This window comes from Lissotriton vulgaris, chromosome 4_1 (assembly GCF_964263255.1).
Source record: "Lissotriton vulgaris chromosome 4_1, aLisVul1.2, whole genome shotgun sequence".
Lineage (NCBI taxonomy): Eukaryota > Metazoa > Chordata > Amphibia > Caudata > Salamandridae > Lissotriton > Lissotriton vulgaris.
Window position 1 is genome coordinate 1648695510 of NC_141691.1, and position 25482 is coordinate 1648720991.

Consider the following 25482-nt stretch of genomic DNA (forward strand, 5'->3'; position numbering starts at 1 on the left):
AGAAATTGTAAAACGATGACACTGCACGTTCTGCCAATCTAACAATGGATCACGGATATCAAAGCACTTAATTGCTCTCTCTCCACCTCTAACTCTGTCAAATCCCTAGGCATTAGCATCGACCAGAATCTTAATGTCATCCCCCACATTAAAAATGCAGCAAAAAGTGCTCTCTTCACCCTTCACCACCTTAAAAAATGTAAACATTTAATTCCAGTTGATGACTTTAAAATCATGCTACAATCCCTTGTCCTATCCAGAATTGACTATGGCAACGCCACCCTTGTTGGCACACCAAAAGTCCAACTTGCTCCAATTAAATCTGTTCTCAACCTGGCGTCCAGGCTTATCTCTGACTATAAGCGATTTGATCACATCTCTCCTGTCCTCAAAAACCTCAATTGGCTCCCAATAGAAGGCAGATCCACCTACAAGATTGCTTGTATCACTCACAAAGCTCTTCACCAAAACACCCCCTCTTACCTCTCTGACAAATTACAAAAAAAGCAGGGTGTTCCAGGTCTTTACGGAGCACTAACACCATTGTCTTAATCCCTCCTCGACTCAAATGTAAAAAAACTCAATCTCGTGCATTCTCAGGTAATGCCCCTACGTTTTGGAACTCTCTCCCCAAAGATCTTCGCTGAAACCCCTCCTACCCTCTCTTCAAAAAAAGCCTCAAGGCGTTTCTTCTTAACAAATATTGGGGTACTTAACGTCATTTAATTCACTCTGTTATATTCTCTCTCCCTCTCTATCTTCCCTTCTCTCTCTAACCGTCCTCTTTTCTGATATTGACCCCTCCGTTTCTTTTTCCTACTTCTCTCGTTCGATTGAAATTCCTTATCCTATGTGAGTAAATCTGCACTATGTTAATTTCGATTTTGGACCTTGTAAAGCGCTCTGATACTCTTGGGTCCAGTAGCGCTATATGAAACCTTTTAAATAAAATAAATAAATTTAAAAAAAATTATATGAGCAGATTTCAGTAAAGGCTGTTATTGTTGAAGAGGTGGATGCCCGCAGTGACATCAGGTAACCTCTTTCAGAACATTGCCTGCTGGATTAAAGGAGAACGGACAGTGCGCAAAAGAGCGTGCAGAAGGTTGTTCCCAGTCTGTCAGGGTAATAAGTATGAGACCCTCTGGGTGCCCATGCAACCAGGGGATGGGTGGTAGTGCCCTTCGTCACCGAGATTAGGAGGAACATGCAAGCTAAATGCCCCTTGGCCGTCTGCAGCAGAGGGGCACTCGACGCACACAGAGAGGGGGTTGGGGCGCCGCCTCCCAGAGCGAGAGCAGAGGCAGACCCCGGCCAGCTGCTGCTTCTGCTGCGGCTGTGCCGCCCAGCGCTGTCACGCGCACTCCCCGCCCTGCACACACGTACAGCACAGAGGCACACATGCCAGGCTGGCCGCGCAGGGGCTGGAGGCGGCGCACCAGGAGTCCTCCTCGCCAGGGAGGTAATTAACAAGGTAGGTGGCATCGCTGAGCACTAACTCTTCCCGGCTGCCAACGTGAAGACTGGCCGGGGCGGTTTATCCTCCACACCGTGTGCCTTTTGCCTGGCAGAGAGGAGCCTGGCAAGGCTGCCCGCCGCTGCCACTGCGAGCTGCGGACAGTCTATGTCTTATTGCTGTGTACCAGGGAAAGGCGATTATGCACCATCTGGGGGTCATTAAATGCTGAAGGAAATGTTGATTTTCGTTCCGGCCGGGAGCCAAATGGTACAGTCAGCGTCCATGTAACGCAGCATGCCAACCAGTGAGTTAGCAGCGGTTCACCTAGCAGGTGTGGTATTAAAAGGATATCTGACGCTGAAGAGACTCTTGGAATTATGCATTGCCTGAAGTGAAGGGGTAATACTTCCAGGGACGGGGCTCACTCAGTATTTTGGCGTCGAGTGTGTAGGTCGTGGGACAACAAGTGGCTACACTTTGGGTGAGTAGACTGGGCAAGGGGTCTTTTCGTGTAAAGAGAAAGTGCAGTAAACGGCCCGTCGCACCTGTCGACGTATAAGATAGCTTTTAAAAACGTGATATGCATGTCTGCTCTTATGGTTATGATATCGTGAGTTATTTTTTTTTAATTAAATGTCCACGCATGTAGATTGAAATATTTCGTTTAGGCTCTTTCGTTCAGAGCGCGAAACCAGCAAAGTAAACGGATGGCAAAGCAGATTTTCCACCCGTTAATTGCCCCTAATCAGTTTTATTGGCAGCAACAGGCATATAGAAAGCCTCCATCGCTGGCACAAAGAGGTAATTACTCCAGCCGGTGACAGCGTGCGCTGCGAGCACAGCCACAATACAGGCTGTGAGTTCGCTGGGCGGTCTCCGTGGACCACACACACTGTTGCCAAGCAACACGGTCTGCTTCCCTTAGAACTACATAGGAAAAATCTGAAGAAAATAGGGAATGTAGAAATGCCAATGCTCTGTAAAGAGTACTCTCATTTTGTTGTGAATTGCAGTTAATACACTCGTTCTCGCCACTTCGAGAGGCGCTCCTAACCAATGTCTAGTAAAGTGTGACTTGGTGCCATACGAGAATACACCTGAAGGGCTTTAAGTGCTGCTACACGTGCTGGACTAGTTGGTGTGAAATACTTTTTTTGGGGTGTGGGGGAGGTGAGCTAGCTTTTACCATCTGTGTCAGAAGTCGTTCTAGCAAGGGCTGTCTGGCTTCAGTACAAACCGTGAACTGGGATGCGCTCTCGAGTGATTACCAGCGGCGGAGGTGAATGGACCCCCAGCCCATTTTAATTCCTCTATAGCTGCGGTACATACGCTAAACACACTCTGGCTTTCGGGGACCCTCTACTGCTGCAGAGGTGCACATCCCATCATCTATCAGAGAGATTTGACAATGGGGACCCCAGGGAGAAGACGGGCCCGAGACTGTGTCGGGCAGAGCTGAGCGGGCGCGGCTTTACACATGTTTATGCCAACAGTTTGCTGGCGTAAAAAGGTTCAGCTGCCAGCCATGTTTTTGTTTTCAGACTTCCGAGCGTAGGAAGCCTGTGTTGAAATGCGTTCCTGAGATGTGACAGTAGAACTGCAAACATAGAAGGCAGCGCAAACAACTATCACATTATCCGTTTTTTACAGTATTTGTACTGTGGCGCATCAGCTACTTACTGTGCTCTTTGGCATAGGAGGTGAGCGCACAGCCCCTCTCCCCATCAAAAGGGGGGTAAGGGAAGGATGTGTACTGGCCCCTCTTCTTTTTAATTTATATATTAATGGGTTGGAACGAGCACTCCTTGACAATAACCAAGATTTCCCCATAGCAGGTGGCCAATCAGTACCTGCACTTCTCCGTGCGGATGACGCAGTACTGATGTCTAGAATTTAAATCGGCCTGCAGAGAGCCTTAGATAGTTTTACAGAATTTAAGGAGAACTTAGATCTCTCAATTAACAAGTCAAAGACCTATATTGTGAATTGTGGTGGGAGAAGAAATAGGCCAAGGAACATGTACGTAGGTGGGCAGAAGTTAGCTATAACCAAGAACTTCTCCTATCTTGGGATTATGTTTAATCAAAGCGACTCATGGGCACAAGCAATACAAACAAAACGGATGGCCTTTGAAAAGTCAACAGCTGCCCTTTCCTCCTTTTCCAAGAAACTAGGTAGGAAGCCCCCATCAGAGCTTATTCAAATTTATAAGGCCAAATGTACCTCAACAGTAATATATGGGGCGGGAGTGTGCGGTTTTGCTGCTGCTCAGCCAATCCAAGTAGTGGAAAATTCATTTTAAGATATCTTCTATCTGTCTCAGCTAGTAACTCTTCTTTTGTCTGCTATGACGAATTGGGTCTTCCGTATATCTCGGACCTCATAAAACTTGAACCCATCCTGCTATGGCACAGAATATGGACAGATGAGCAAACTAAGTCAAATAGAGAGATACTTCGAGATTGTCTTAAACTTGAGGAGGCTTTAAAAATTCCCTGGGTCAGGTACATGTGGAATTTCATGCGTGACCTAGGGCACGCAGAATATTTACCCAAACCTAATATTATGCAAGACATCCCCAGAAAGAAACCACGAAAGGAGGGGCTCCAGCACCTGGGTATGATAAGAATGTCGGGAGAGTATTTAAAGTTCACTGTAAAACAACACCAGCTAATTTTAACCTCCTTTGACATGCAATGTATCTAACATTTTTACCAGGCAGCTTTGATAGGTGGCTCTTAACACGATTCAGGCTGGATATCGTTCATAGATTAGTGACTTTTCCAAAAGTGAACAACTGGTCACGGTCACTGCAACCCTGCCCATGTGATATGCAGGCTGAGCAGTCCACAATACATTTAGTCCTATTTTGTACATATTATGTAGCGTTAAGGAAAGTGTGGATGTTAGAAACGGGACCCTGGCCGGCCAAGACTCGCGTCGAGGTCAGTCAGGGATCACCATTTCTAAAGTCAGGGCAAGGGAGTCACACACCAAGGTAACCCCTACTCGCCCTCTAGGTAACGTGGCGCGAGAAGTCAAGGCTAAACTTGGAGGCTATGTAGGTTAAGTGTTTGCGCGCGCACCCAGCAACAACACCCAAGGCCCACCACAAAGGAAACTCCACACAAGGTTATATAAAAATAGCCTTTGTATTATGTCAAAAACACATTAGATAAAACATACATTTGGTTACACTGTGCCAACAGGCACGGGCAGAATTTACAGGGGGGATATTTACAAGACAGGGCCACCTGGACCACTGTCAAGAATCATCACTTTTTAGGAATAGTAATTAGCACATAGAATACTTTTAGAACCAAAATAGAACAAGTAGCACAAATTAGCACACCACCAGTAATTACTGGTAAAGCATGAGAACCTCCTACGCAACCCTAACCACCTTAGGAAACTATTGCGCAGGGAACAAAAGACCTCAACTAGCAACACCTGTACTAGGAGAAAAGCAACCACCTAGGAATCACCAACATCTAGGGGTATAAGCATAGGAACATTACACATGATGCATTTAACATTCAGCGGTGTAGGGAAGGAAAACACATGATGTATCCAAACACATTCAGAGGTGCGAGCACAAGAAAACACATGATGCAGAACCTACATTCAGCGGTGTATGCAAGGAAAGACACATGATGCTTCAGAACACATTCAGAGGTGCGAGCACAAGCAATTGCGCAAAACTTCATATGAGCCACAACCTGTGGCGGTCCCTGTGTCCCAAAGTCAGGGCAGGCTGTAATAAGCCAAAAGTACACCCAGCCTAAACGTAGCAACTGTCCACTAAGTGCTGGACAGTTGTTAAATATGATGCACAACGTTGGAGCCAGGAGGGCTCAAGAACAAATGGGCAAGGAGCCTCTCAGGGGCTCACAAAGCAAAATGCGCAAATAGAGCTCCAGCGCTCTAAATCAATGAAAATGCCCCCAGAGCCTCTCTCAGGGCTCTCACTCGATGTGGGCCATGAGCCTCGCTGGGCTCGGCAACAACTGCAGGCTCAAGAGCCTCTCAGGGCTCAAAGAACAAAGAATGGCCCCTCTCGTTGGAGTCCCTCGTGGACTTGGGAAGCCGGTGCTCGTTGGAGTCCCTCACGGGGGACTCAGGGTCAGATAATGCCCCACGGAGCCTCCCGCTCCCACAAAGGAATGCCACACACGTTGGAGTCCCTCACGGGGGACTCGCGGTCAGAAATGCCCACGAGCCTTTCGGGGTCGAAGAGATACCCCCAGGAGCCTCGGGGCTCCACAAAGAAATGCAGCAGCGTTGGAGCGGCCCTCTGCCAATCGGGGCCGCTCGAAGAACAAAGGACCCTGTCCCCGCACTCACCGGTACTTCGCTGGTGCTGCGGGGGCAGGAACACTGCCGGCTCTCCCCCTCTGCAGCGCGGGGCTCCTCTTCCTCGGAGCCTCGCTGGCGGCGCCTCTCTCCTCGCTTGCCTGGTTGCGGAGGCGGGACTTCCGGTCGGCCTCTCAGGGGCCGCGCTGCGATTGGCCAGTCGGCCAGATACTTCCGGGTCGTCGCGGGCAGCACGGTGGCCCGTTCCAGGTAGGCAGGCGGGCTCCCAGTACCCGAGGAGTGGGCTCCCTCGAGGTATTTACAACATCAAAGTACGAGGCAATGCCGGGTGGGCACCGGCTCGGTAAATTAAAAATAAAGCGAGGTGGCACTCGCTACGCGCCGCGAATCGGCAGATCAGGCGGCCAAATGCCGGGTGGGCACCGGCTGTGCACAACAGCGCTCCCCAGCGCTAGGACCAACAATAAAGCGCTCTCAAGCGCCAAAGGCAAACAAAGCGCTTCCAGGCGCTCCAGGGAAAGTCCAACGTGCTCCCAGGCGCTGGGAGCACAAGCACAGCGCTCCCAGGTTCCCTCAGCAGGACAGAGTTCCAGCAAAGTCCTTAGGTAGGCAGGGGGGCAAGGCTGGGCCAGGGGCCAGCTCACTGGCCTTCCAGGCAGGGAGGCAGTCCAAGTGGCGGTTCCTCCTGGCCCCAGCAGCAGCAGCAGCAGCCCCCTCAAGATCCTAGAAGAGAACAATTTCAGTGGGGACACAGCCCCATTTTTATACACTGAAATCCTTTGTCTGTAGGTGCAGGGTGGGGGAGAAACCAGTCGCAGCTGGTTCTGGAGCACTCTTGATGGCCCAACCACCCATCTCATTCACTGGGGAGGCTAGGGTCGTTAGACACACCACAGGGGGGCGGAGCCAGCATTGTGTGGGGAAAACCCAGCCCATCCAGGACACAGGTACACTCCTCCCACACATCACTCATGCTAATCTCCCACTCACCACCGGGCAGACCCATCCAGACTTCCTGGAGCCTGGCATGCCAGCCAGCTCCAGCCAATCACGCTCCAGCACCCTCACTGCACACATATCTCAATGTCCAGAAGTAGCACTTCCCTTCTAGACACGTACATGCCGCATACACCATCTTGCAGCATTCACTCTCACGAGTTTATACATACTAAATTCGAGCCTGCACTCCCCACGCATCAGGAACTACCAGGGACACACACATTCCCCATGCATTCCTATGGGAGGGCAGGCCAGCCATACTACACGCACACACTTTCACTCTGGGACCCAGGGAAAAAGTGCGCCAAGCCAGAAATCATGAACACCAGGTCGCCATCGAAAGCAAAAAGTTCAGGGGTGAACCAGCCATAAAGGCCCGGGTCCAACACAACCCCCTTCCAGCCAAAACGCAGGGTAGACCGATCACCACCGTGATGGGCTTCCCTGCTTTGGGCGAAAGAACACGGACACGGGCCCACCACTGCCGGGACACCGTCCTGTTTCACGCCACTGTGAACCCCTGGGATTCCTTCTCAAACCACCATCTGGAACAACTGGGCTACCCCACGGGTACTCCCTAGCTGTCCGCGGCCAGGACCAGGCCCTAGGCCACCCAGGTGCCACTGGTTCCTGCCTACTCACCGAGTGGGGGGTAGTAACCCCTGGCACATAGTAGCCACTCTCCATTCTTCCTGTCTGTAAGACAGGGCTAGACTGCCACTGGTTCACCAGCCTTTGGTATACAACCTCAGGCGGACCAGGAGTCTCAGGGAAGGCTCTCCTCCCCCTACCTCTTCTTCTAGGGTTCCTCCACCTCCTGCGAGGGGTACACCTAGAACGCCATTCCAACCCAGGGTTTAACCCCTCAGGTTGCGCCGGGGTCAGAGGCGGGCTCTCCCACCCTCTGCACCCCCTTCCAGAGTTCTGCACCCTCCCAACTGGAGAGGTACCCCTGGAAGAAGCACTGGCTAGGACTCTGGTTACAGAAGTCCCACCCTTCAGGTCAGGCCGATCCTGAACCTGGCCTCCCAACCTTCGGTCTAAACCCCTAGGGGGGATAATTGCCTGGCACTCCAGGACTTCTGGGGACTCACTCACCATCCCCCTGAGGCTAACACATGACTCATGTGCTGTGTGACTGTCTGTCTGGCGCGGATCTCCCGACCCCTGTCCACCTGACAGTGCGGGCAGATCCCCCAGAACAGAAGTGGTGTCACCATGGTCACTAAACGGGAACTTCGCCCAACTGGGTAGTCCCTGACCCACTGGTTCTCCCACTGGGGAACTCCCCCAATCACTCCTCACTTCGGACTTCCGTGCCCCTCCAACTGGAGTGGCACTGCCGGACACTAGAACCACTGGAACACTATTTAAAGATACTCCAGGTTCTCTAGACACTAGGGGATCACCCTCAAGGGGTCTAACAGGACAGCCTAGATCCCTAACCTGGAGTTCCCTCAAGAAACCATCCAGGTTCTGAGACTGGGTTTCGGGCACCTGGGAACACTCAGTCCCCCACTCACTCTTACTCCACGGAGACAAGACGTGAGCCCCTTCAACCCTCTCGCTACACTGGGACCTAGCTGGGCTACTCTGAGCCTCTTCCACCACACTGGTCTGGAAGATACCTAACCCACTACTCTCGGGTTCACTCACCTATGACGTGTCAGAACCACTGGCACCTTCCCAGCGGTCTGCTTCCTTTGCAATGTCCCAAGGACACACGTAGTCACCTCTTGACAGGTGTTTGCGCAACTCTGGCACAAAACAATTGAGCAACTGCTCTCTGATAACAAGGTTGAGTAGTCCATCAAAATCAGGTTCCCCATGAACCTCTAACCAATCAAGCAGGGCATCATGACAATCATCCACATAATCCGCCCAATCCTGGTGAGGCAGTCTCCTACTGCTCCTGAACTTCAACCTGTATGTGTCCTCTCGGGAACAAGGTACCACTCTTTGGAAACGGGGCATGGCACTTCCCGCACCAAACTCTCTCTTGCTGCCACCACTGGATCCAACCCTCCCTGGGGAATCCAGAAAACTAGGACTGCGGTCAGGGGATAACCTACCCTCTAGGGCTATCTTCTCCCTGGCCAAGGCCCTCTCAGCCTCTGCAGTCCACTCATTCACACCCAGCTGCGCCATCTCTCTGGCATGCTCTAACCTGAATTTCTCCATGGCCAACTGGTGCTCCCTCTCTTCTCTCCTATCCACCCACTCCTCTGGGGACAGGGAAAGGGATGGGGTGCTACATCTGACACTGGACCCAGCAAGGGACTCCCTATCTATGGGGTACTCGCTCTCTGCTGGCGCCCATCCACTGTCAAACTCACTCTCCACATCAGACTCTTCAGGGCTCCCCTCAGACCCACCACCCTCATGGTGTGCGGTCCGGGCCCTCTCCCTCTCACTGTGCTCACGCTCCCAGTCACTCTTCTGCCACAGGATCATGTTATCCCTAAGCTTGGACTGGGTGTCTGACTCACTCACTGGGATGTCTCTCTCCTTACGTAACCGTACCAACTCATGCATACTGTACTTAAACAGACCACAGAGGTTAAAAGGAGATTCCATCTTGACAGGATGCTCACAGACACGTGCAACACAGGGGACTTAACTGTCAGCTGAAGCAAGAGCACACGGTTCAAAGTATTTCAGCAAGCTCCCTACTAAAGAGAACTCACACTAATCTGTCCAGGCAACACACCATTCATCCACGCACACCCCCCCCTCGGACCGGTAAGGCAGTTTTTACCACCCCTGATTTCTCAACCTGACCACACGTGACACAGGTTCCAAACTCTGGGAGCAGGGCAGGGGACAAATGTACTGGACACTCTTTGGAAAAAGAAGTACTAGAACTTCAAAGGACAATAATCCCCAACATGTAATTATCTAAAATGCAGAGCTTTGTAGTGTGGCCTGTTGCCACTGCAGTACAACGCAAACACAAATCCGGATCCTCACCGCCTGCCACCAATGTTAGAAACGGGACCCTGGCCGGCCAAGACTCGCGTCGAGGTCAGTCAGGGATCACCATTTCTAAAGTCAGGGCAAGGGAGTCACACACCAAGGTAACCCCTACTCGCCCTCTAGGTAACTTGGCGCGAGCAGTCAAGGCTAAACTTGGAGGCTATGTAGGTTAAGTGTTTGCGCGCGCACCCAGCAACAACACCCAAGGCCCACCACAAAGGAAACTCCACACAAGGTTATATAAAAATAGCCTTTGTATTATGTCAAAAACACATTAGATAAAACATACATTTGGTTACACTGTGCCAACAGGCACGGGCAGAATTTACAGGGGGGATATTTACAAGACAGGGCCACCTGGACCACTGTCAAGAATCATCACTTTTTAGGAATAGTAATTAGCACATAGAATACTTTTAGAACCAAATAGAACAAGTAGCACAAATTAGCACACCACCAGTAATTACTGGTACAGCATAAGAACCTCCTACGCAACCCTAACCACCTTAGGAAACTATTGCGCAGGGAACAAAAGACCTCAACTAGCAACACCTGTACTAGGAGAAAAGCAACCACCTAGGAATCACCAACATCTAGGGGTATAAGCATAGGAACATTACACATGATGCATTTAACATTCAGCGGTGTAGGGAAGGAAAACACATGATGTATCCAAACACATTCAGAGGTGCGAGCACAAGAAAACACATGATGCAGAACCTACATTCAGCGGTGTATGCAAGGAAAGACACATGATGCTTCAGAACACATTCAGAGGTGCGAGCACAAGCAATTGCGCAAAACTTCATATGAGCCACAACCTGTGGCGGTCCCTGTGTCCCAAAGTCAGGGCAGGCTGTAATAAGCCAAAAGTACACCCAGCCTAAACGTAGCAACTGTCCACTAAGTGCTGGACAGTTGTTAAATATGATGCACAACGTTGGAGCCAGGAGGGCTCAAGAACAAATGGGCAAGGAGCCTCTCAGGGGCTCACAAAGCAAAATGCGCAAATAGAGCTCCAGCGCTCTAAATCAATGAAAATGCCCCCAGAGCCTCTCTCAGGGCTCTCACTCGATGAGGGCCATGAGCCTCGCTGGGCTCGGCAACAACTGCGGGCTCAAGAGCCTCTCAGGGCTCAAAGAACAAAGAATGGCCCCTCTCGTTGGAGTCCCTCGTGGACTCGGGAAGCCGGTGCTCGTTGGAGTCCCTCACGGGGGACTCAGGGTCAGATAATGCCCCACGGAGCCTCGCGCTCCCACAAAGGAATGCCACACACGTTGGAGTCCCTCACGGGGGACTCGCGGTCAGAAATGCCCACGAGCCTTTCGGGCTCGAAGAGATACCCCCAGGAGCCTCGGGGCTCCACAAAGAAATGCAGCAGCGTTGGAGCGGCCCTCTGCAAATCGGGGCCGCTCGAAGAACAAAGGACCCTGTCCCCGCACTCACCGGTACTTCGCTGGTGCTGCGGGGGCAGGAACACTGCCGGCTCTCCCCCTCTGAGGCGGGGCTCCTCTTCCTCGGAGCCTCGCTGGCGGCGCCTCTCTCCTCGCTTGCCTGGTTGCGGAGGCGGGACTTCCGGTCGGCCTCTCAGGGGCCGCGCTGCGATTGGCCGGTCGGCCGGATACTTCTGGGTCGTCGCGGGCAGCGCGGCGGCCCGTTCCAGGTAGGCAGGCGGGCTCCCAGTACCCGAGGAGTGGGCTCCCTCGAGGTATTTACAACATCAAAGTACGGGGCAATGCCGGGTGGGCACCGGCTCGGTAAATTAAAAATAAAGCGAGGTGGCACTCGCTACGCGCCGCGAATCGGCAGATCAGGCGGCCAAATGCCGGGTGGGCACCGGCTGTGCACAACAGCGCTCCCCAGCGCTAGGACCAACAATAAAGTGCTCTCAAGCGCCAAAGGCAAACAAAGCGCTTCCAGGCGCTCCAGGGAAAGTCCAACGTGCTCTCAGGCGCTGGGAGCACAAGCACAGCGCTCCCAGGTTCCCTCAGCAGGACAGAGTTCCAGCAAAGTCCTTAGGTAGGCAGGGGGGCAAGGCTGGGCCAGGGGCCAGCTCACTGGCCCTCCAGGCAGGGAGGCAGTCCAAGTGGCGGTTCCTCCTGGCCCCAGCAGCAGCAGCCCCCTCAAGATCCTAGAAGAGAAAAATTTCAGTGGGGACACAGCCCCATTTTTATACACTGAAATCCTTTGTCTGTAGGTGCAGGGTGGGGGAGAAACCAGTCGCAGCTGGTTCTGGAGCACTCTTGATGGCCCAACCACCCATCTCATTCACTGGGGAGGCTAGGGTCATTAGACACACCACAGGGGGGCGGAGCCAGCATTGTGTGGGGAAAACCCAGCCCATCCAGGACACAGGTACACTCCCCCCACACATCACTCATGCTAATCTCCCACTCACCACCGGGCAGACCCATCCAGACTTCCTGGAGCCTGGCATGCCAGCCAGCTCCAGCCAATCACGCTCCAGCACCCTCACTGCACACATATCTCAATGTCCAGAAGTAGCACTTCCCTTCTAGACACGTACATGCCGCATACACCATCTTGCAGCATTCACTCTCACGAGTTTATACATACTAAATTCGAGCCTGCACTCCCCACGCATCAGGAACTACCAGGGACACACACATTCCCCATGCATTCCTATGGGAGGGCAGGCCAGCTATACTACACGCACACACTTTCACTCTGGGACCCAGGGAAAAAGTGCGCCAAGCCAGAAATCATGAACACCAGGTCGCCATCAAGAGCAAAAAGTTCAGGGGTGAACCAGCCATAAAGGCCCGGGTCCAACAGTGGATATTACCACTTTTAAAGCAACAGGGGCTGAGGCAATGTCATCCGGCTATGGTAAAACTCCAGTTTCTGGAGAATGAACATGTAGCTTGGCGCATTGCGAGGTTCCTGAAGAAAGCACTGAACTTTAGAAAAAGCATATGTGAAGATTTATAAACTGATGAACCTCATGTGATGACTTTTAAAATTTTAAACTGTGATGAATTATAACTGACTGGGCATTTCCCGTTCTTTCTTTTTAGAACTATTTTTTATATTACCTATTACACCTAGGTATTTGTATAAGTGTATTAATCGTTATTGTTTGTATTTTTATGAATGTCTCACGCTTTCATTATTGTAAAAAGATGGAGTCGAATAAAGCTTTCCTTGACTTGACTATCACAAGCATTTTAATTCAGAACTCCCACGGTAAGGTTCAAGTTAATAGTAATGCATGTGTAATATGCATATTTATCCTTGGTCCAGAGAACGTTTCTTCCTAAATCATCAACTTAGATGGGGTATTTACATGCACTTCCAAAGATGTGGATACCTAGGAAGGCGTATTGAGGCCAAGGCATTAGACCCTAATCTAGCATTTAATACCCAAAGGAACCACAGTGAATAACTACAGACCGCTCTGACGCTGGGCTGCATCTTTCTTTTTACAACAGCGAGTAGCTGGAGGGGGCCATAGAGGAGGGATGAGTAGATTTATCTGACGTCAGGTCATCTTAAGTTCAATTTCTAATGATATGTTTCATGTTGGCTGCCATGCTCTTTAGTTACAGCACTGCTGTATAGTAAACACTGCTCCACACACGTCACTAACGCTTATTTCAGTAATTCACCAGCCTTGATTTTAGCTATCCCTTAACAAAACATTGGCTCTTTCAGGTTATGTTTTTTATAATTCAGTAAGATTATATTTGAATATATTGCAGCAGGGGCACTGTCTTTAGTGGGACAGAGCACTCAACTCTGGGCCTGCTGTGTCACAAGTTCTCTTCGCCACATGGAGGATGCGGGCATGGGAGGCCATTGACTGTGAGAGCGCTTTACAAGCAGAGGTTGAGGGTCTGGTACATCAGGTGCTTCACAATGATTCAGCATCATCAAAGGCTTAAGGAAAGATTACCAAAAAGAAAGGACTCCAAGAAGGTGAAGAGCCCATTTTTAGGTCGAGCATTTAAGACCTCTTGTATATACTTAAGTATATACTTATATGGGCATGTACTTTGAGGGCTCAGGAGATCAACGCTAGGCCTTGTCTGCTTCCGTTTAGGGACTTTTGTTTCTGTTCAACTGCCTCTATTTAACCGTATTAATAGAAAACGACCAGTAGAGGTTAGTAAAATACAAGAATTGCTTGCTACTGAGGGACTTTCTGTTTTTTTTATGTTTCCGGCAACTGCCTCTATTTAACTTTCATGATAGAAAACGACCAGCAGAGGTGGGTAAAATATCAGAATCACTTTAGCATTCTCTAGATTTCAGTCCATAGAAATTGTCTTCCGCAAGCACCCGTAGATAATAGCATTTTTTTCAAATCTTGTATTTTCAGTGATATGACCACCGAAGGCACTGATTTTATATTAAAATAAGCATTGGCATAGCCAATAGCTCTCACCTTTGGGATCTTATAAGTATTTGGTTGCGCAGCCGGTCCCAAAGGCGAGACCTATTGGCTATGCCAATGCTTTTTTTTTGTTAGGCACTGGGGAGATTACGTGATTTGCCCAGAACCACAGAATGTTGAGCGTCCCTGATGAATCTAGAACCCAGTTCCCTAGCTCCGAGGTCGGCCGCCTTAGCTCTGAGCCATTATGTCCTTTTCACCCACCACATATTTATATATCCAATAGAACAACGTTGGAGCCAAAAGAGAAACAGTGCTCATCTGGCACATCAGTTCCTCGCTGCCTTGAGCCTACAGGAGATGGGGAGCAAAATGAGCCTCAACTCCCTTCCGAGAGACACTACGGACAGGGTAGGTAGCAGTTGATGGCTGCGGTCCTAGGGCTGTATAGGCAGGCACAGAGATAACAAGCAAAGCACACTTGAGGCAACTGCAAACATTTGGAACCTCTAAATAAAACATTCCTAGGATTTAACAGGAATACAAGAATCAGTGCAGTCTACATTTGTGTTGTTTTAACTAATTCTTGATGAAATCTTCTTAATGTTATTTTTTCCAGAGACTAGCATTTGATTGCCCAAAAACACGGATAAAAGGGTCAAGTAGAAAAAAGTTACAAAAAGTGTGTTCGAGGTTTCCTATTTGCAAGGTGGTGTATCTCATGGAACAAAATATTCAGATAGTAGAAAAATAGGATGGTTTTGTGTAGCCTCCACTATACAAGTAAAAAATAAATAAAACATGACACAAGTTCTGAAAGTGACCATTTCATTTAGTTTAGTACACAAAGCAAGAAATACTGTAAATACGTGAGGAAAGCGTGCTGGTTTTCAGAATGCATTTGTGTGCATTTAATAAACACTTTTCTAACACATCCTTTCCCTTAAAATGTGATAGGTGGGTGTGATAACATTACACACACGTAGAAAGAGTAAATATCACTTTTAAACAAGAATATCAGTGACTTCATATCCAAAATTTTTGTGACATTTTTGGAGCATCGTTTTGGGGAGACGCAAAACCATTGTCTTCAATACATGTAAAATTGGCACAATTAGTTAAAAGCATCTTTCATTCCCGGAGTGCACGAGATATACAGTGCAGGCCTTTTTAACTTTGTTTACAGTGACTGCCTCACATATCCCCACACAGCGTAAAACACTTTCTCCAACATCCTCCTCTCCTTTACTTTTTCTCTCTCCCTAACCCTTATTTATTTGCTTAATGTTGTTTTAGATAATTTTTTGTACTATGTTGTACTGTGTCTGCCTGCTGGCAATCTACAAGCATGAAATAAAGAAAAGTGGTGTGTGTTCGTAAACATAAGCCATTTGCTGAGCGAGAGCTGTTGCAAACAGAAATGTGGATGAAGGGTGTGTCCCTTGCCCAGGGTGGAGGGGATGCGCCTTCTAATGAAAGCGGCAAGGAAACCTGACCCAAAACAGATGGCCCCTGCGCGCCGCTGCTGGCTCCCAAGAGCAAAACGCTCTGGGAGTAAACATTTCCCTAAAAGCTGGGACATCCACACGCCTTTGGCCAATTGCATGCTAAAGCCAGACACAAAGGCTAATAGTGTGTGAACACCACATGCACAAGCTTGTACAAAAGCTGAAGTGATTCCAAGAGGCCGATTTCCGAGAGCACCGCATGCGCGCTGCGCTAGGCTCGACCTAAACAGAGCTTTGGATTATACCTTTTCCAGCTGAAAGGCAATATTTCTCTCCATGTGTTACCATACCTGGTGTGTCATGCAGTTTGGTGCTTACTTTCCCTCCATTTTAAAGAACAGTAGATGTTTCATCACCCAATCTAATGTGCTGCATAGCTAAATGTATATATAAGATTTCAAAGTTGAGTCTAATTGCATTGCAAATGCTTGTCTTCCCTTAATTGTATCTCCTTTGGTTCTCGAGCCCCAGGAAGTGTAAACCAGATATGTAGGGTGGGATGTACACTCAATGGGTATTTTCTGGCTGTTATAAAGCATTTCTGGGTATATCTGTCCTGGCGGAGGCACTACCAAGGATCTGTGTCGTCAGTGTCATGGGCCATCGGCAGCAAAGATGCCACATCACATTGCAACCAAATCCTTGAAGCATGCCGTCTTCATTGCTTTATTAATAAATTGTTTGATGTAAAATATAAAAAGTGAACAAGATACAAGAGCAAAAGATGCAACTAAGTTCTAACTAATTAAGCAATTCCAAAGAAACTGTGAGAAACAGTACCTTCTGCAGTTAGTTCAGTTTTCGAGCTCAACTGCGTAATGGCGATTACCCTAGTCCTACAACTGCTCTTCACCTACGCATATGGATAAAATGGCCCCAGTAGAAAGCTGTTGTGGGAGTGATGGAATAGAATAAAAGAAGTCTCTAATCCTAACTGTTACAATCGCAGGGACAATTGTGACGAATGCAAGTGTGGCATTTAGTATATCGGCCTCCCACTTTAGTTATCACATAGAACCTCACTCAAGGGCATCTCATCAATGGGTATTGGACAACAGACAGGCCCTGCTCGTTCCACAAGTCTGTTTGTACTGGAAGTAAGCTACAGATGCGCAAGTGCTACCAAATGCTTTCTCTGCCGAACTGTCCAGCCTCTTTCACCTTCGAAACCTCAGACATTACTGAGTGATAGGAGTGCATCCAATACTCCTACGGCACAAAATCTGGACATTGGAGTATACAGTACTGAACCAAGCAATCCTTAGGGACATCCTGAAATTGAGTCAGCATACAAGAATTTTATGGTTAGCATACGTTCAACGCCTGTTTCAAGATATGGGATGCTGAGAATACTATGAGAGACCTGAAACCCTACGCACCATTAGTGGAAAAAAGCCTGCGAGAGAAAGGCCTGAGGCACTTAGAGACCCTAAGATGGACACTTGAAGCATCAAAACCAATTAATTATGCCTACTTTTAATATGCAACCTTATCTCAAACCTGTCTTGTATGGTAGACATAGATTTGTTTTAACCCATCTGAGATTGAACATTTTCCATCAATTAGTCCGTTTTCCAAAGATGAATGACTGGGCAGTAAATTTGATTCACTGCCCTTGTGATAACAGGCTGTCCCAGGACACATTTCATGTGGTCCTTTTTTGCAAGAGTTACACTGAACCACGGAAAAGATACATCGTCCCAATATTAAAACAGCATGGCTTTACACAATGCTGGCCCGCATACTCATTCCTGCAAACTGTACCTTCTTTAAAAATATGCTGTAGAATAGTGTCATTTTTATGAGCGTTTTTTTATATCAGGAATATGGTCTTAACAATATGATTAGATCAAACTGTACCAAATTCTAAATGTTATATATGAATATTTGGCCGTATCTAGGGCTGTGCAATATAAAATTTTTATAGTCATCATTTTAACGTTTTCATTAATATATATCAGCACATAGGCACTTTATAAAATGTTGCTAGGCAGGTTAGCCAACACAGCTGTACACACAGAGGATTAGGATTTGTATATAAGTATAAAAGCCAATATAAATGGTATTTTAAGGTTTTTAACATCATTTGTGTATTTTTTACTGATTATAGTAGGTTATGTATACTCTAGGATATGCACTTTACAATGCTGCTTCAATGTTTGTTATGCTTTTATGGATGTGTTTGTATGCATTCAAATACAGACTACTTGACTTGAGTGATAGGAGTGTAACACAAGCCCTGCATCCATGCAGTGAGGCGGCATCCTTCAGCCCCCTATTCATCCAAAGGCATATGTGAATTTCTGTGACATATGGAAGTGTCAGGAGCCCCTCACCACCTTCAACAAGGAGACCTATCATTCTGCATTAAACTACTAATTAATGATGAAAGTCGTGTAGCGAGTAGCATTTCACAGCATACAACTGGTCTGCTATCAACACTGTTCTACAGCTTGGAATTCTCTGAAAGCTAACATGGAGAAAGTCAGTGATTATAAGGCACAGACTTCCACATGATGCTGTGGATAACAACGTAGAATGTACTTTAGAGAAGTCCTAGTTTGACACCAATTGATCTGTGCCAGCAGCAGCCTGTGCGGCATATACAGAGCAACTACTTGTTAAGGACTAGACGCCCTGTCATAAGTAGAGAAAAACTGCACTTGTATCCTAAAAGAGAAGGAGAACTAGGCCACCTTTCTCATTGATGTTTCTTTCAGTTATAATGAGCTGTTAACCTGACAGGAGGTGTTTCACTGGTGTCCTTTTGCCACCTCTTGATGAGTGAATGGAAGGAAAACATAGTTAAGAAAGCAGTTCCAATGAAGCTTCCCGGCAAAAAATGGATATTTATAATGTGTTAAACTTATTTAACTCCATTTTGGACCGCTGGATTTTTGAATTGTGCTGTGGACTTAAGTCTGCAGAACATTCTAAACTAGATGTGCTCTGCTCAATGGTATGCCTTGTTCTAATGAGAAATTAATCTAAAAAAGTCCCATAAAATGTACACCACCCTTTTGTCTCTAATTTACCCAGCTTATTTAATGGGTCTTGGCCAACTTTAATTACGGTGGAGACATTTTAGTAATTACTCACTACTCTTGTGATGTGAAATTACCAAAACTTTGGGATTACGGCAGCTTGAGTAATTAAGAGTAATTTGTGGCAAAAATCTATCACAGGAGCACAGGAACTAAGAGAGAGCCAGAGACTACTTCAGTTCATGTCCTGTGGCATTAAGTGCAATTTTCTAAGCGCAAAATGCAACCTTGGGTCCAAAATGGACCCTAGGGTGCGTTTTTCATTAAGAAAGTAGCACTAACTTACGCATCTCATGTAATCATACACAATTTAGAGTTTTTTTCCAGTAATTACACCAGAGAGACTTACGCCAGTTATGCCCAACACTAGTTTTCAAGGTTTCTGCAAAGAAGTATCTTCTGACCTCAGATACTAAGGAAAAACCCTTTAACCCCTTCCCTGCGGTGCGAATTTCGCAGCGGAGTGGGGATTTAATTTGGGGGAGTAACACCTTATGTGTTCAGGACGGCCCCGGGCCGTCCTGTGTTACGCTGGGCTTGTGCACAGGACGACCAGGGGCCATCCGAACTCCGCCCACGAAATAATTCTCCAGCGCAGGCGCGGAATTCGAGTCGCGCTGGGGAATCGGTGGCATCCGGGCGGCCCCCGGCCGTCCTGAGAACATGCCCGGGGTGGCGTAGGAAGGCCACGGGCCGTCCTGAGCACACAAGTAGTTAAAACTATCCCCTTAAATCTAAGATGATATCACATCTTAATAAAGGCAGGAAATTGCCAATTTCATTAATCCACAGTCTTCAGAAAAAAATGTGATGCAGAAACGTAAAGTTCAGAACAAGTTAAAATCAAAATTGTGTCATTCTTCATAGAATTATATTAAAGAGTTGAGTTGAGTAAAAAAAATACCAAACTCATGCAGCTTATTGTATTATTGTGAGGACTCCAATCAATAAAGGTGCATATTAGTAGTGTACGTTCAAAGTACCCAAGGGAATTTCAGATCCAGATAGGTCCTTCACCAGGCGCAATGTTGAACATTCTGTAAAGAAAAAACAAAGTTTTACCAATAAAGGACTCAAATTATTGGTTACATACAAATACATTCACACAATAATTGGTTAGATGATAAAAACGAACATAAGACAAAAACAATAGTTACATGAGGATTAGATTATGCGTTCATTGTTTGAAGGTGTCTCCTTCATATGAATATAAAGTGTGAAGTATTTTATAAGATGTTTGTAGTATGACCGTTGTTGGTATACGTATGCAAACCATAACAGAATGGGCAGGATCTAATACAGTGTGGAAATGTGTTCTTTCCTAGCAATACTTGTTTCTGTTTAAGAGAGCCACATTGACCTGACAGTCAGTTTAAGCAGAATTTTTAGCTCTCTTAAAATATTAAATTATCCTATTTAAAGTTACCAGAACTGGTGGTGGTTTTATGTTAAACTACTATGAGAAATTTAAGTTTAATACACTTTCTAGTCAAAACATACTTTTTGATCATAATTAACTTTTCTAGGCTGAAAGAGAAAATCGAATTCACTTATGATGCAGTGATAAGAAACACTGTTAGGCAATACAAACCACCATTGGGGCTAGTCACAAAGTAAGTTAAGCAGGAACTTTACTCTGACACTTTTAATTTGACTACTTTGGCTATTCAAAAAATCAGATAGCTAAATTTCTTAAGAGTGTACAAAAGGGACAACCTAACTTACGAGTGCCAGTTACTAAAAAAAAAAACCAGTAGCCATCCCAGCACCACACATAGCTAACCCCTGGTACTGCAGCACGCTCACAGAGAAAATAATGGAGGCAGGGACTCAAATGTAAACTTCAAAAGAAAAAATGGTAGTTTAAATAAAACTATTTAAGGTCGTTAAATATATTAATAGTTATAATTTATTGCGAAACATAAATATGATAAACGTTTTTCTTTAATTATATAACATTTGAATAACCTTTTTTGTGCTCTATTAATAACATAAAAATACATGGTAGTAAAATATAATTAAACTAGCAGCCCGCCCCAGCGTTGCCTGGGGGCAATGAGGCTTCAGGGTCAACTGCCCGCCCAGGCCCCCGCCCGCCCCGACATTGTCCGTGCATGCCCATGCACGGACACGGACCAGGCCCCCCTCCCGCCCCGACTCCTTCCCGCCCGACTCACTTCTGCTCCGACATTTTCCAATGCGTTAGGAAGGCCATCGTCATGTCTTGTGTCTGCCTCACTTCACCCCCCCGGGATGCCTCCCCCTGCATCACACAGTTTTGCACTGAGAGCTTATGAAAAGCTCAAAAACTTTCCCTTTCCTTACCTGTGCTGCCGCTCCTCACTGCACAGCCGCTCCTCACTGCACCGCCGCTCCTCCTTTGTCGTCATCACGCACGTCGCGTCACGGTCACCACGCACGTCGTGTCGCGGCCAGCGCTAGGTCCCGGCCGGCGCTACTTTCAGGGGACTACTTTGTTTTCAAACTTAATTTTTTTAATTTACTTTTTTTTTTAAATGTATAGAGCCTATGTCCATCTACACACCCTGACATTTTCATAGATGTATCGGGTGTGTAGATTGGCGCTGTGGTTCCCGAGTATACCTGGCCGAAAGGTGCAAGTTCTCTCTTTATAATAGTAGTATAAATTACTTGTAATCAATTCTATACATTACTTTTAATAATTATTTCTGCATATTAAAAAACAACATAAACTTGAGAAAAATATTTTTAATATAATTTAATATATTTAGATTAATTAAAGATTTATCTAAAAAATGTAGCGGCTGATTACGAGTTTGGAGGTAATACCAACAGCTCGCCGTGGCAGTGGTTGGGAGAATGCCACCAAGCCAGCAGCATTCCGACTGCTGCACTACAAAATTACCAGAGGGATGGCGGTGTTGCAGATGTGCAGCCAAGGCGGCGGCATGCTTCAGCTCTAGGAGACAGTCTGTAGCCAATGCCGGGCGCACTGTTGCCATGCACCATGTCGTGCATTGCAAACAGTGCACACACTGACATTGATGGCATAGGGGGCACAATGTGGGCCACGGCCACAAACCCCATGAGCTTTTTTTCCCTAGGGCCCTTTTCTGTGGAGATTTACCTGCCTTTCTGTCAACATTTTCCTGGCAGGGGTACCGCCAGGAAAAGGTCGGCAGAAAGGCAGGTCATAATTAGGTCGGCAGTACATGGACAAGGACCGCCTCCATTGACTACTGCTGTCCCCACCACCGCAGCCACGTGAGCTCAGATCTTGGCAGTGGCAGTGGTCTGGAGGTGGTCTGATGACACGGATGATAATTGAGCTGCCGGACCACTGAGGCAGCAGTCAGACTGCCACAAAGAGAACGGCGGTCCTAAGACCGCCGAAGTCATAATCAGCCCTTTAGTTATTAATACTGTAGAACTTGTTCTTTAGTTGTACATTTAAAATAAATATAATATCAATTTACATTAATATGTACCCCAAAAATATTTTCACAAACCTTTTTATAAAATTTGTAACTTTTCCTTATACTTTACCATTTGAAGATCTCCACCAGCGGGATGGAGATCTCTGATGGTAAAGTACAGGGAACTTTTCCCTATACTTTGCTATGTGGAGATCACTGCCTCAACTGCAAAGATCTTCCTATAGTAAAGTATACAGAACTTTACCTTATACTTTTCCATACAGAGATCTCAAACCTGACGGCAGACTTTCCCTCAGAGGTAGTAAAACAAAATGACAGTTTGAAATAAAAATCATAACATTCCAAACTAAATTAGTTAACAAAAAATACTTAATCATTAAGTTGACATAGAAACATAGCAGTTCTGGTGTAGCGCTCAAGAGATATTACACATTTGGATGAAGGGATATTAAATACCGGAGTGGCCTGTGCAGGTAAGAGCTGTGGGGCCGGATTGGGGGATTCAACAGAAGACCACAAGGGAAAATTAAATAAATAATTCATTTTCCCTTGTCGTCGTCTGTTGAAATCCCCCACCCACCTACCCCAACTGCCCACTGCCCTTACCTGCACGGGCCGCTGCTGATTGAACACTTAATTGGTATGCTTTTTTTGTACATAAAGTAGGTTGTGTCTGTGAAAAATATGCATATCAGTGCTACTCAAAAAGCCACCAGGGTGCTGAAATGCATTAGTTTTAGGCAATATAACAAGCAATGTTCCCTAATTTAAGAAAATATTAGTTCTTAGAAAAATGTTATCCTTTAAAGTTTTCCTCTGTGCAGTAAATATCAATGTTTAGAAGTTAGCAGTCAAAATAAAAGTCCAAACTTCAGAAGTTGTAGTACAAGTTCTGTGTTCTCTATTTTGACACGCCAAATGACCTCGATTCATCAGTACTTGCTCCTTGGACAGCAGGCTATGCAATCAAGGATAGGCTTTTCCTGACTTCAAGTCAGGATCACCTGCAAAAGTTCAATTGCAACTGATCTTGCTGATTCCTCTTGCAAAAATATCCTGGATCCTCTTTTTCCTGTGAATAAGCAGGAGGGCAGCCAATCTCATTGTAAAAGTAGCCTTTAGAGTCAATACTTCAAAGAAAAACAGGAACATCCCTTTGTTATTTCTCAGTCATATTGGACTGTTCCACAATGGTCTCCTTATTCCTTATCGAACCAGACAAAGGTCGGACACTCTTCCCCAATGGAAGGCCCTGTAAGTATCACGGCCCCTAATGTATATCGAGAAGTATGAGAAAGCGGGGTTGCATATTTTACACGTTTGGGTTCTTTGAACAAGATGTATCAAGGTCTTACGTCCATATTAGTCACTAAGAGGGGACCCCGCTTTATCATACTTCTCGATATACATTAGGGGCCGTGATACTTACAGGGCCTTACATTGGGGAAGGGTGTCCGACCTTTGTCTGGTTCGATCTAGCTATGGTTTTATAATAATTTTTGAAGCCTGCGGAATGGAGTTATACTGAGTGCAATACCCTCCACCCCCATATATATCATATAAGGACTGCACGGTGTGGCGTGGTTGTCTTTTACCCAGCAGCCTGGAAGGACTGCATTTTGGCGGTACTATTTTTGGAGGATCCGGATTCTCGCATTCGATTTACAGACGTGTCCACACTATTCTTGCCTTGAAAAAGCCTCAGAAAGAGACGAAACGCGTGTTGGCAGTGTGAGCTGGGAAGTTTTAAATTTACATATATGGATTCTCAATAAAGAACTGAAAGAACACTTTGTTTGGATCTCTGAATCCGGTGTTACTCGACAAAGAAATTTGTTTGGATTTGTGGATATAGTGGTTATGATAATCAATACTAAGGGATTATTTCTCTCTAAATGAGATATCTAGGATTACCTAGATTGTACTAAGTTGATACTACGTAGAGTGCTTTATTAGCCTGTTCCTTAAATTTTGTTATAATTAAGTTGTGCATTGCACCTCATGCTAAATGCAGTTTTAACAGCTAGATCACCGAACTCGAGAAGAATATTGTCTGTTTAGGCATTCTTGGATGAAATATTAATCATTACAGATTGCCTGTATGGTTTCATTTGCGCATGGTTGTGGCATTAATGATTATCTGGGTGTTCTTAACGGCCGTTATTTCTACTATTTTTCAACATCTGGTTTGTTCATATTTGAGTTTTGTGTAGTTTTAATGTTATCTTCAGATATTGATATTGTTATGCTCAATTCATTTAATGGACCTCAACAAGATCATATTCAAAGTTCTTTTAAGATTAAACCCACTTTTTCTATATCACCTCCTCAGCTGTCATTTTTGATTGCTAATAGTAGCGTGTATTGTAGATCTGCCTCTGAGTGTTTTCCTTTATTGGTGCTCAAATGCTGCTTTTGAGGTGCTACAGTGCGTTTTCAATTGGCAATGAATAATTATTTTCATTTTTTGTTGTTTGTTCTTGACTATTTAGGCATTCCTGCATGGGCATCTTGGGCCAGACGTTTAAAGCTATTTTGTGATTGTACAGTTCACAAAATCATAGGATCCATTCCAAATCTCTATTAGATGTTGGTGTGAAAGCTGTGTCTCCTTCTAATTGTGAGTCATAAAAGTATGCATGAATGGTTTGTGGCCTGGCCCACTGCCTGAACTTCCAGATGTATTTCAGATGAGAAAACATTATTTTAAGAGTGGCATCTGTTCCTTTAATGAAACCTGGCTGCATTCAAAAAAAGTTTCCTTTTTGATAATGTAAACAGAGATGTTGGCCTGTTTTTTCCTCGCAGGTCACCATTCCTGAGTTTGTTGTCAATCACAGGGGGTCACTAATAACGACCTGCCTAAGAAATATTAATTAGACAGGTGGTTCTACAACCATCTAACAGTGGACAAGTTAAGGGTCACATAGCAAAATCAGAGACAGTTCACAATAAGTTGGTGTATAATTTACAACCACTTTTTGTGATAGTTTGCTTAACACATCGGGCCACTGATGGCATAAACCATGTGAATGGTGTTGAAATCAGTAAATTGTGTGTGCATCAGTTTGACTCCATTGTTTGTAACTTCTTGTGCTGTTATGGTTCTTGGGCATAATGAGCATGACCAACAGTGATGCTGACATGCTGGCTGTCGGCCCCAGGCTATCTCTAAGCCCCTTTTAGTTTTTACATGGATTTTGTACTACTGCATTCTGTTTTTATTGAGCTGCATAGCAAACACTGGCTTTCCTAAAGGTATATCAACGGTGTCCACGAGGCAACATCTTTTTCTAATTAATTGTTTTGGTTTCTTGTTGTTTCTGAACTGAAAGTGGTTGCACATATCAAGGGTGTTTATGAGCATGCCTCAAAAGAATCTCTTTTGGTGTATATTATGATCTTT

General features: G+C 46.2%; 1 protein-coding gene across 1 annotated transcript in view; it reads left to right on the forward strand.

Moving 5' to 3' along the window:
- The first annotated feature begins 1344 nt into the window (after positions 1-1344).
- Positions 1345-25482, forward strand: part of PKIA (cAMP-dependent protein kinase inhibitor alpha) — a 251488-nt gene continuing 227350 nt past the window's right edge. Inside the window, exon 1 of the mRNA XM_086965910.1 lies at positions 1345-1474. The gene's annotated coding sequence lies outside the window, so the exon portion shown is untranslated. The remainder of the gene's footprint in view (positions 1475-25482) is intronic.